Genomic DNA, 13225 nt, shown 5'->3' with positions numbered 1-13225 from the left:
AGAATAGTGTATGTTTTTGGTCACAGGTGTTTTAACCCAAACAAGTTGTTGTGCAACACTTCACTAAGGTTGTGTTCTGAATTCATTAGTGGGGTAATTTTACTACTTACGCCACAATAAGGTGCAAAACAGAATCATTACACGGCCGACACTGAAAACAGGGTTACATCACAGACAAATGTCCCCAATAACCTGTTTCGGTTTATTCTATTGCTCGTATATAAAGTTTAGTGTCAGCTGACGTAAGCCACGACTGGCCGTCAGGATCCATCTTCAGTCAGATCAGTGACCTTTGATAATAAAGTTAATCACAGGGTCAACTGTTCACCTGAGACCATTTCTTGGAAATGCATCAACACATTCTTACTGTATCAACACAGAGGTTATTTACGGGCGAGGTGGCTCTGATGCAAACAGGCACATCACTAATCAATCCCCTTAATTGTGTACCTGTGCTTCACTAATACACTAAGACAGTTACATGTGGTTTAAAAAGTGATGCAGCGGTGACGTTGCAGCTTCTTGTCATTTTAAGGCTGTTTTAATAACCTCTCTGTACTACTGAGAGAATGGAAGTCTTGTAGCAGAGCATTTTGGTGTCATTCAGGTGAAAGCTTTGGTTTTGTTACCTTTGACCACCTTCACTCCATCATTTTGGCTTCAACAAAGAGGAAAAGCTTTAAAAGTGAATTACATGCTCTCTTTCCAGCAGAGGATGACACATAGACAAAGTCAGCAACTATTAAGTGAGTGTAATGCAGAATTTTGCAGTTAAAGAGCTGAACTTTTCTCTCAGGAACTGGCAGAGAATAGAAACATGAAATGAACAACAATGTTGCCTCATAATGCTTAATCATTAAATAAGCAACACTTAAACTTTGTTGACTTAAATAAATATGCCAGTGTCATCTTTGCAACTTATTTCTGCTACCATCATGTGGTCAAAATTCAACATTCTGGGTTTACTTTAAACAAAGAAAAGGAAAATACTGATAATCTGAAGTTTCTTGATTTTTAATAGCATTTAAGTAACAAACCAAAACTGTTACTGTAGTCATTCATACTCATTGAGAGATCTTCACGATGGATCAGCCAGGAGGAGGGGAGGATGACTGCAGATGGATGTGGTGAAGGAGGACATACAGAGGGTTGATGGGACAGAAGAGGACACAAGGGATAGGGTGCAATGGATGATCCACTGCTGCAAAACCCTAAAAGGGAGCAGCTGAAAGAAGGAGAAGAATATTAAATAGCAAAAAAAAGGCTGTGGATTATGCAATGTTAAAGGAAAAAAAACAACCCACAACGTATCAGAGAAGAAATGTGTGATAGTTTGAAAATTATTTGATAGGGGTGTGCCACAGGGATCAGTCCTTGGACCTCTCCTACTGGAATGTCAAGAATGCAATGTTCCTTTTTTTATGTATCACTGTGCACCAGGCTCCAAGACTGAGTTAGTTTCCCACAACAAATAGTGTGGAGTTATAATTGGTAAGTGTCAATTTTATGACTCACAGACGGCAACTGGTTTTAAAAAAAGTAAAGTTGGAGTCTGGGATTTCTGTTTTAAAACTTTGTAATTAAATCAAATACTTCCTTTAATTTGAGGCAGGTAGGAGATTTTTTGCTACCACTTTTGAATTAGTGCAGGGTTATGCTGCTACGCTATCTACTGAGCACTGAGATTCATCACAAATCTTAAAGCATTTAACGGTTACCGCCTATTTTACGCTTGAGTTATGCTAGTCCTTCTTTTAGACTCAGTCTATCAAGGGCTGAGTCTGCGACCCAGCGTTTTGAGTTTATTTTACATTTTACATTCTTATATTGGAAATACGTTAAGTTCTTGTGTGGTTATTACCAGCTTGGATTTAATTGAGTTTTACTCTAGTTTATGTTTCACCTATGTCTCCTTTTTTCCGAGTCTTTTTCTGTTTGTCATGTGTTGTCTCCTCTTCTATGTAGGTTCCCCTTGTGTCTCTCTCCTCTGTGTCCCTCTCCCTCTCCCTCTTGTATCAAGCTTGCGTGTCCCAGTTCATGTCGCTCCATTTTTAATCTGTTTTATTTTGAAAGTTCTGGTGTTTCCATGTTCAGTGTGTTTAGTTTTACTTTTCCCTGTGACATCATGATCATTTGTGTCAGCTGTGTCCCCCAGGGGTTTCCACTTCCCTCAGTATCCTTCTGTGCATTTAGGTCTTCTGTCTTCCTCTGTCCTTTGTCGGGTTGTCTGTTGTCTTCGCGGCGAGTCATATCTGGTCACAGAGTTTTTTGGCTGTTTTTTTCTTACTACTGCTCAGGTTCATGTTCATGTTTTTGATTCTTCATGTTCATGTTTTGCATGTTCCTGTTCAGTTCCATGTTCCTGTCTCTCACGTCTTAGTTTTCATAGTTAGCTTAGCTGCTCCCAGCTTAGTTTCTAGTTTTTATTTGTCCCAGTACACCTTGTCTTGTTTTCTGTTTTTTAACATCAACCTGAAATAAACGGCTTGCTTTTTTAGTAAGGATTCAGTTCTGCCTCTCCCTTGTCTGCTTTTGGGTCCACACCATAAACACACCAGCGATCCCCGCCGTGACACAGTCACCTGTATATTCATTTCCACAAAGCAATTTTAGCAATTCTGCTCCAATCTTCCTTAATGTCCTACATACGTCAACAAAATAGTTTGGGTCTTAGAGTTATTCCCTCTGTCAACATCCGTAAATCTACTACTTTCAGATACTCCCTTAAAGAGAGAGACACCACAACATGTTTGCAAAGTTGCATCTGCTCCTGAGATCAAACCATAGGTCTTTTGCTTGTAAGGTGTGTAACCCACTACACTACGAAGCACTATTTGTGTCTACAACACATTCACATTTGCTGCTCCATTCACTTACAGACTGCTGCTTATCCTAAAGTTTTAAGTTACCTTAGCTTTGTGGTTGATATTTGGGAATCTTTTTACTTTTCACTCTTTATCTTGGTTTATTTATTTTGTTTATTTTGCTGTGTGTACATTACAAATCTTTGTAACCACTGCTGATTGCTTATAGCCTGTCTTGAGCAGTGTGTTGTTGCAAAGAGAACTTTTAAAATCATCTTTCAGATTTTCCCGGTCTGATAAATGTTGGAAAACAAGTTATTTTTAACACCTTATTGTCTTTACACCGTATTTATGCTCACTGTGGTTGCTCAGCAAACAGAAGGAGACGGGCTGAGATTAACTGTGACTCAGCAACTATCTGATGAGATCCACAGGTCACTGCAGCAGAACATGTTAGCCAAGAACAGAGATTAAAGCTTTAATTACTGTATGTCCACAGGCCAACTCACCAAGATGTTCCTAAGAGAATATCTGCTGAGCTGAGCTGTGCTTTTGTCACATAAAGAGTGACTTAAACTCAAATGTTTGCTCTCTGAACACTGCAGGACATTATATATATGTTTGATTTAAACATTAGGTAAGAGTAAAACCACCAAACACTCATAAAAATCAGGCAATATGTGCCTAAAAGTATCAATGGGCGAGAAATTAAAGGAAACCCTGATGGGTGTGTTGCTGCCTGTATTTATGGGGCACTGAATGATCTCATGAAGATGAATATTATATGAATTTATGCCATGGCCTTAACAATCATCAGATCTCAGCCCAGCAGCCCTCTCCATCACCGTCATCAAAATACCAAATGAGGTTGTACATTCACGCATCAAGTAAAGTTTCAGAATTCAAACCTAGACCATTCTCACTCAAATGCAGCCATTCCTTCTGTATATTCCAATAAACATTAAAGTCATTATAGTTTTCCTCCTCTCTTTCCTTACAAAAGCCCTGCCTGTATGTTCAAGGACTGTCAATGAAGGGCATGTAAAACACTGAAAGGTGAAGACAGAAAACAAAAGGAAAGGTCAGAAACCATAACCGTGAGGGTAAGTCAGTGAAACAGCATGATTTAAAGCTGTTTAGCAGGTTTTGGGGGTTTTGGACATCATCAGGGCCAGAGCTTGGAAAATGCATGCTTTTTCAATCCTGCATTTGGGATTTTAAACGTAAATATAAATCATGTTTCCACTGGTCTCAGAGGCAATTGCACAAATTGTGCTGTATGTCTGAGGGCATTTCCCCTAAGATAGATGACTTGGCAGTAGCAATGTAGCTCAGCTGCACTGTTATATATGCCAGAGGATTTTCTACATAAGTGTTATCAAACACTTGTAACTCACTGCTTCAGCACAAAGAGAGGAGACATTTACGTGATCACACCTCGTTAATTTTGAAGTGTAGGCCTAACACCGGTTAGATGTGTCTTTGCATATACAGCTCGCCCTTAGTGTTTGGGAACAATCACGCACCCACAACGCTGCTGTTTCCTCTTTAAGTCTATAAATAAGCCCAGGAAGGACAAAACATGACAAAAAAAATACATTTCTACAGAATTAAAGATCATTGATTGAATTTCTTTTTCTTTTGACTAATGAATCTGGGAACACGTGACTGTATTTGCATAGAAAAGATAATGAGCTGCTGCATTTTAATAAGGTTCATATTTTATTGTTCTATTTATTCTTTTACTTAGTAAATGTGCAAACTTTCCTTTTAGTATTTTTCTAGCAATTTATTCCTTTTAATAGTTCCAGTCATTTACTGTTTAAGCAAACAAATGAAATGAATGAATGAAAAAACTCTGAAAGCATTATATTTTGTTCTTTTTTTTAATTTTAAATGCCAAAAATATAACTTAAAAAAATAAAGCTCTTTTGTTGTTAATGAGGTATTTAAAAGAAGAAAGAACGTGTGAGTACAACATACAAATTCATAGGGTTAAAAAAGGAAAAGTGCTTTCTCACATCAATCTGTTTATGCTTCTGTGTGTACATGGGAATCTGATAGAAATATGTCTTTATTTCCCTCTTTATGCTTCACAGATATATGAAACTATTTGCTGAAAAGTTACATTTCAGCCTATAAATCATCTATGAAAATCCAATCATAATTGAATGACATTCTAAAGTCAGAATAGAAACAGGAAAGTATGTAATAAAGAATATTTTGAAAAGCTACATTTTTGATTCTAGTTATCTTGGTGTATTTGAGGGGAAAAGACAGATTAGATATCTATGCGTAGCAAAAGTTAAAGCGTAGGAGTCTCTCCCTGCTGATGCTGCTGGTGCTGGTGTTTGGTTATGTCTTGTGAAACCCCTTGCATAACTGCTGACATTAGTGGGTCTCGTTTTGGCACCACAAATTTGCAAAACCACCTTTTTTTCTTTAATAATGTGTGGAACTGATTCAAGAAGAGGATATAAGCTATATGAAAGGGACATACAGTACGAGAGGAATGCTTGCTTTTCTTGTGGCCTGCTGTTGGTCAGAGGCGCTTTAATTTTTTGTTGTCTACATTGACAGATTGTTTCTTGTTACAAAACCCACTGGAGGTGCCGCTGTACAATGCACATTATTAAGTCAGGCCATCTTGTTACAATTTCCCTCTTTTCATTAACATGTGCTTGTATTAGGTGATTATAAGGGAGAAATAACTCTGAAAATACCTACAAACACATACAGTCTCACCAACGGTATCAGGCTTATCAGGTTATGTGGATATGCCCCTGATCCCCTCTCATCCATCGCTCTGGTAGAAAAGACATTCAGCTCTTTGTTGTTGGCTTTAAGGGACGTAACAAGAGCCTGCTGAGGTGACGGCTCTGAAACACAAAGGACCTCTGTGTGTGTGTATGTGTGAGTGTGTGTGAGTGTGTTTTTGTGAACTTGAATGAGGCAGACTAAGAAAATGTCTCTCTGTCCTGATTCCAGATGTTCTTCTCTTCTTCTTTTTTTGACTGCTCCCTTTAGGGGTCATCGCAGTGGTTCATCTGCTGCAGTCTCACCTCATCATGTATGTGACACCAACCCTCTGCTTGTCCTTCATGGCATTCATGCATCCTCTCTTTGGTCTTCTGTGGTCTTTTCCTCATTTCTGGCAGCTTCATCTTCAACATCCTTCGTCCATTATATCCACTATGCCTCCTGTGCACATGTCTAAACTGTCTCCACATTGCCTCTCTAATGTTTGCTCATTAGTAAGATTTCCTGATGTTCCACCCCGAGGAAACAGGTTTTTCTTAAAACCCAGAAGAATAGGCATGTTTAGCTGTGCCCACTGTGGCCACCACACTGGTGTGACTGTTACCAACAAGTGGTTAAACCCCATTTTAATCACTGCAAGTATCACAAGTTCCCAGTATATTTCCACTCATTTTCCCTGTAAGTAGCACAACTGCAACCATGACTGGCTCCTACCGACATAGAGCAGGGCTTGTTCCCAAAGCAGCTCACATGTACATCTATAAGTGGGTCAGCCTTCACTTGTTAGCAGTTCAATGGAAATGTGACTTTCTGAAGTGTTTGTCAATTTGGCTGATTTGAAACAGCATGAATCTCCAGCTGTTAGAGAACAATATGTTATTTCCCTGCAGAAAGTAACCAACCAAAAACCTTAAAAAGGCAGAAAGCAAAACAAATATCTGTTTAAATCACGAGATATGATTTAAGCACATGCTCTGGGGATTTTCTCTACTTTGTGAACTGAAGTGATTGACAAACCAGGTGGGACTGCAGTGGAAATTTATGAAATACCAGTATTCCTTCAAATATTTGCTTTGCTGATAATGTTCCCTCAGCTTGTGTAAATGATGGGTCATTTCCTTTCCTCCCATATTGTCCAGGTTGTGCACTTGTTGCGTCCTGAGAAAATGGCTAAAAACAAGTACGCTGACATCTAGTGAGCACATAAAGCATTACCTTCTTTTCATTTACATAGCAGAAAGTTGTTTTTCTTCAGATCAGGACTCTGAAATTTGCAGGATACACAAAAAAGACCTTGTGTTGAGTTCTACTGATTTATTAGCACACACGAATACACTGAACAGTACAAAATAATGCATTTTCAGAGGTGCTGAGTTGTGTATTTAGAATGCTTCAGGTAAACCTTAACGATCCATGACACCACAGCTCAGTTTTACTACTTATAAATTAAAAAATAAAAATAATAATAACACAGAAGCACTCTGGTGGCATGCAAATAATCTCCTCTGGCCTTTTGTAACATCAAAAGGACCTAGCTAAATAAATAAAGGATATGATGATGGGCTTAAACATACACAGTTCTAATTACAAACTCAGATAATCAGCAGTATTTGAGACATTTTATGCCATTAGTCCACAAACACTAACAAGAAAGCTAAACGAGTAAAGCTTCAGCAATAATAAAGCATAACAACAACATATTATTTAAAATCACCCTACGGAGATTTGAATCTTTGCCATGCAGTTAACAGACATAAAAAAGCACACTTCTTGAACTGCTATATCTATATCTGTATTTCAGAAGCCTCTCACCTTTACGTATAAGCTTATCTAAAAAAAGACAGAAGATCTTTGAGGGATTGCAGCATAACTGCACCTCCTCTGTGACCTGTTCACGCTAAACTGCTTTAGCCAGGTGATTATGACACAGTCATCTTCACAATTACAGTTTAACTGATCAGTTTTATTCCCTGTAGGCAATACATTCATATGCTGTCAAAGTGTTTTTTCCATTGAAATTTACTGTGCACAGAAGATACCCGCCCCCACTCCCAGAAAAGGAGTCTACCTATGTTAAGAGACCGTAGTGGTCATTCATCTACATTCACTTTGATTTACAGTGGGGTGCAAATGGGAGAGATCCGGGTGGATTCACATGGCTGTCCAGGTGGTACCCAGGGTGGCTGTCCTGGTTCCTATGCCTGACACCAACACAGCAGTGCTGTGTGTCAATCCAGCCAGACGTCCCCCAGTCCAGCTCACATCACAGGCTGGTAGCACACCACGTCATTGGCTACTAATCTCATTCAGCATGCAATATGTACACGATTATATACAAAATATGTACACACAACAAAAAAGTGCAAAACAGCATTGCTCGCATCTCAAAGGCTTCACATTTCTTATGTTTCTGTTAAAGCATTTTTCTTTGTGCTCTTCTGAGCAGCCGACTGTGAGCAGGCAGATTTTCTTCACTTCTCTGGCATTTTGATAGAGCGGAAAAAGATATCAGAAACCCACGCTGTCAACTCTCGACAAGAATTGAGAGTGAAAGCAGACTTCAGTTACCCTGATTTAAATATGCTTCTAATTTGATCTCTCTGTTACACAAGAAATCCAAGAAGCACAAACAGGCCAAGACATCACAACGCTGGCTTTCCTCCTCCAGAAAGAAGAGGGAGCTGGGATCTCTGTGTTACATCACAGAGTTTGCCAAAATCTCACAGATAAAGAAAGGAATGATTAAAAGATTGAGGATTTTGGAAGAGATTTCTTTAGGCTTGGCTAAGCTGTATTTAGTGTCTCTGAAGACCGCTGATGCATTTCAAAGGCCAGCTCTGACTGAATACTCCCACAGTAAGGCACCAAACATGGGCTGGGACTGTGGCTCGAGTGCAGCATCAACAACGTTCAGCAGAAACATCAAAAGCTGCCTCTGTGTTACTGCATATAGGTTGAAAAAAAAAATGCACGGTACTTGAAGTAAGAGGGATTTTTTAAAATATGTTTTTCTGCTTTTTAACTGCACTATCTGAGCCTTAAGGCAACAATCTTGTCAACTCAAATACCACAACATTATAACAAATTAAATATTGAACTTTAACCACATGAAGGGAATAATTAGTAGGGATGCACATAAGAAAAAATACAGAACAGAAACATACAATGTGGTAACATCACTTCAATCGACAGTTTGAGTTTTTGGGAAATAGCCTTATTTATTATTTATCCCATCATTTTCACTTGTTTCTGCTTATTGTGAATTTTGAGCCAGGAAACAAAATTCATCAACATCCCTAAACCTCACAAAACTGGAAAGTGTATAAATCACTGTGAGGTTTAGAGGTGTTAGACCGTTTCTTAACTACAAAAACAAACTTGCTGGAGTCCACATTTAATAAGCGTATTTCCCAAAAGAAAAAAGAAAAGTCTGTGTGTTCTCCATCCATTTCATCTAAAGAGGTGATTTGAGGGCTTGTAGTGCAGCGTGAGCTGGCGTGAGCTGTAGCCGGACATGCCGATACCCACGAGACCCAGCAGGAAAGCCATGCACGGCGTAGCAGGGCCCTCCCGGCTCTGCACCACAGTCTGGGCTGCCTGGGTCTGAAAGAGAGAGCAGGGGTCACCACCACCACTCAGCAGCTGCGACAACCTCCACCACCGGGCACCACCATCATCGCCAGGGATGATCCTCCTGGTGATCCTCCTGGCTCTGGCTGCGGTTGAATCAGTGAACAGGTGGCCCTGGTCGCACACCTGCTTCAGCCCAGCAATCGTCTTACCATAAGGGAACAGCCGTGCTAGAATCTCCACTTTTGTGAATATTAAGTATTTGTTCAAGTATTTGTATATACTACATATATATATATATTTAAATATAATGTTTTTCCTCTACACCCCCCCCCCCAATTTTTTTGCACATGTCGAGGAGCGTGTCAGGCTACATTTCACTGTGTGTTATACTTGTATAACTATGCATGTGACAAATAAAGAACCTTGAACCTTGAACCTTGAAGCACCCCATACAGCTGATGCCGGTGTTTCAGTCCTCTGTGGGGGGTTTTGGAGGGGTCTCAAAATTTAGTGCCAATCCAACACATGCCCTAAAGTCAGACACAGATTCAGTTACTTTCTGAGCTCAACACTGGTGTGCCAGGCACTATCCAGTGAAAACTAGGAGTCTCCAAATGTATTTATTTTATTTTATAAATGGAGAGATTGAGCGTTATATTATGAACAGTTTTTTATTTAAATCTATTTTTAGATGTCTGAAAAATTGACTTACACAGAGCTAAAAACATGAATATTCTCCATATTTAGGAGATAAAGTTATAAATAGTTAGCAAAGGAGTACAGCCTTTTGTTATATTGCTCATAAAAATGAAGTTCTGTTTACACAAATCACAATCCTGTTTTACCGGAGTACGAGTTAAGCTCCTGAACATAAGCTGGGATGAACTGAGCCACAGTAATAATCATTTTTAAAACAGACAAAAACCATACTGGAGGTTTCTAAAACCAATACAGTCCCATATACCCTCCAGGGTCGCATGCCATGCTTCTAGAGATCTAATTAGAGGGCATTAACCTGACCCCAGGAAGCGAAGGAATCTCTGACTCAAATCCATTTAAGACAGGCTGCTCTAATCCTCTATCCTCAATCCGACCATGACACACACTAAACCTGGCATTTTGAACACAGCGATGACTTAGTGGAATCATTTTCAAAAAGGATTTGTGGTGGTGGCCAGTGTAATGCAATAACAGAAACCTAATTTTTACCTATGTTATGGAAAATTCTTTGCTCAAATGGCTGCAAAAAGAAATATTACTGAGGTGAAATTTGTCATGGTTTCGTTTAAAATCTACAGCCTTTTGTTTTTCTTTTACTGAAGCACAGTTAAATTTGTAGGGCCTCGGCTCCAGAGCTCAACAGTTGTTTGTTGTTGGAGACGCTGCCTCCACTGTTTGTGCCACTGCAGATGTCCCCTAATGTCTACCCAAAGAAGAAAATTACCTCAAAGCATCTTACGTACCTGGAGGTATCTAATATATCCAGGGGTCAGCCGAGGGATGCGGAAAAACATTGTTGTTGTTGTTGTTCTCGCTGATGCTTCACAGGTGAGACCACAAAACCCCTCTGCGAGTTTCCCTCAGGACGTTCAGCCAGGCAACTGTTTCACTGGTTATCCCTCTGCTTCTTAGTGTTATGTGACTCTTTGCCCTCGGTTCTCTTCCCCAGCCTGAGTGTGGAGGCAACAGCAACTCTCCCCCGTGTCCAAAAACACACACGCAAACACACCTCACCCACTCACTCAGACACACACCTGCACAGTGATGATCTCCCCTGAAGGAGTCCAGCCTCTGTAGGTAGTATATAAACCCTTGACCTGATTGCGTAAGCTGGTCACATGGTTTTGGACGGTGCTTGTGTCTTCATGCGGTTGTGCATTTGTGTCACTGATGGATTAGCAGAGCTATTGGAGGTGCAGTGAATTATTATCATACTTGTGAGCGGTGTTCCAAGTCCAGTGGCCACCGAAACGTTCAATCAACCGACGACAAAGCAGCATGGGATGTCTGCAGTCTAGATCTGCTACCCATTGAAAGCATTTTGTTTATCAATGGAAATCTGCTCTGTCAAGGATGCGGAAACATTTTGCACACAGAAACATCAGTTTCTGAATGAGAACATATTATTCAAAATATTTCTAAATAACAATATATTATATTTTTAAAAACATGTCTGTTTCCACCCTTTGGTAGAATACAGTACTTAACAAATTTATATACGACCAGCCATAAAAATAAGACAGCAAATCATTTTTAAGTCTCTCTAAAAGCCTCCTTAAACTATGTTTAAATTTTGTCAAAAAACAAACTGAATTCATGTTTTTATTCCCCAAAATTTGAGCTGGGACACTGGACACTTTCACAACTAAAACTAAAGTTTCTGTTTAGGTAAGTAACTATAAATAGGCATGTAAAGAATAATAATGTGCGCTACTGTTTTATTTTTCTTCACCCTTCCAAACTAACCATACTTGTTCAGTCTTTTTCTAACTGAACTTTAACATTTAACATGCAAACTGAGGCCTGTAGAGTTTGAGATGTAGCTCTTGGGGTTTTTGCAGGTTCTCTGAGCATTGCATGGTCTAACCTTGGGGTGAATTTGGTGGGACACGTGCCTGAATGGTCCAGACCAGCAAACTACCAAACATCTGCTTTTATAGAGGTGTTGACACTTGCTGATGATCAATTAATTAAGTGCATTTAATTAGCAATGCCTGGCTGCTACTTTCCAGCTGATGGGGTGAGGCAGAATCAATAGATTTGTGTTCTAGCAATAAACATGCCTTACTATGGAAAAAGCCATCTTCACTGCTCAGTAGGAGTCAGGCCTGCTATGTAATAATGGTGACAGTGTTATTGTCCTGCAGTTCAAAAATTGGAAAATAAAAACTGTAAGGAAGCAGGACTCTGGTTATGTGTTTGGTGTCACGAAAGTGAGGATTTGACACTTGCTTCCAAGAAGGATTTCACAGACTCGGTGGTAGCATGTGACTGACAAGCTGCATCACAGAATGAAGAATGTGGAAACTTAATAACTCTCCACTATCCACAGTGCTTTGCTCGGTGCTCGGATTTTAAAAGTACACCAAAGGGAATATAAATTTAGCCTGTGGAAGAAAAATTATTTTCACTCCGTGTGCAGACTGTCTGGAGCCACAAAGGTTATGTTCACTTGTTCCTGAGTGCCTTTCTTTCTCACAGGAAAGTATACAAGATACTAATATTTGTCTTGAAGGGAGAACAGCTCAGGATGTCTTGAGTCACATGCCAGGAACAGATTAGCTCAATCTTATAGACATGCAAGTGTGATTAAAGGAACCTCTAATCACTTAATCACTCAAAAACAGTGCATTTTAAGTTTTCTGTAAATTTGCCTTCGCTATTATTAGGCACGGATAAATACAGATTCCTTGAATGCGACTTCAAGCTGCCTAAAGCCAGGATGTTGACCTTAGTATAAGCAGACACAAGCGAGTCATATGATTCTGCAGCAGACTGAACCACTGTAAGAGAAATCCATATAAAGTCTATCAATAATCTGTTATTCAGGAAAGTTGTGAGGCTAGTTTTAGGTGGGTACCTGAGAACCCGAGAAGTACATAAAGATTATTGGACATTATGGGCTTAGGAGTGGGTTGAACTGGGTAAACAAGTCCCTAGCAAGCGTGAGAGTGACTCCTGAGAAACAGTGATATATGGCCAATAAATGAGATCAGACGAGGAAGCCTCAAAATGTGTGTGTGTTTTTTTTTTTTTTTTAATTTAACAAACACAAATACAATATGCAAAAAACAGGCCTTTTTCAGTTACAAAAGAGCATATGTAAGTTCATTAAGAAAATAATTCAGGGCATTTTTTGTCCATCATATAGCACTAAGATCTAAAAAAAAATAATAATAGTAGCATTTTTTTTCTTTTTTTTTTTTTTTGCTAACATACTCAGATTATTTGTCAGAAAGTCTTTAAAATATGTTTAATTGTTAAGAGAAATAAAATTTCAAACAAAAAACAAACAGGAGAGGGCAGCAACACTCCAGTCTAGTCTGTCTGCCTCAGAAGAAGAAGAAGAAGAAGAAGAAGAAGACGTC

Source organism: Diplotaxodon limnothrissa, linkage group LG15 (assembly GCF_057381915.1).
Source record: "Diplotaxodon limnothrissa isolate DT_005_m linkage group LG15, D_limnothrissa_male_GT1.1, whole genome shotgun sequence".
Lineage (NCBI taxonomy): Eukaryota > Metazoa > Chordata > Actinopteri > Cichliformes > Cichlidae > Diplotaxodon > Diplotaxodon limnothrissa.
Note: the sequence above shows the minus strand (reverse complement) of the source record.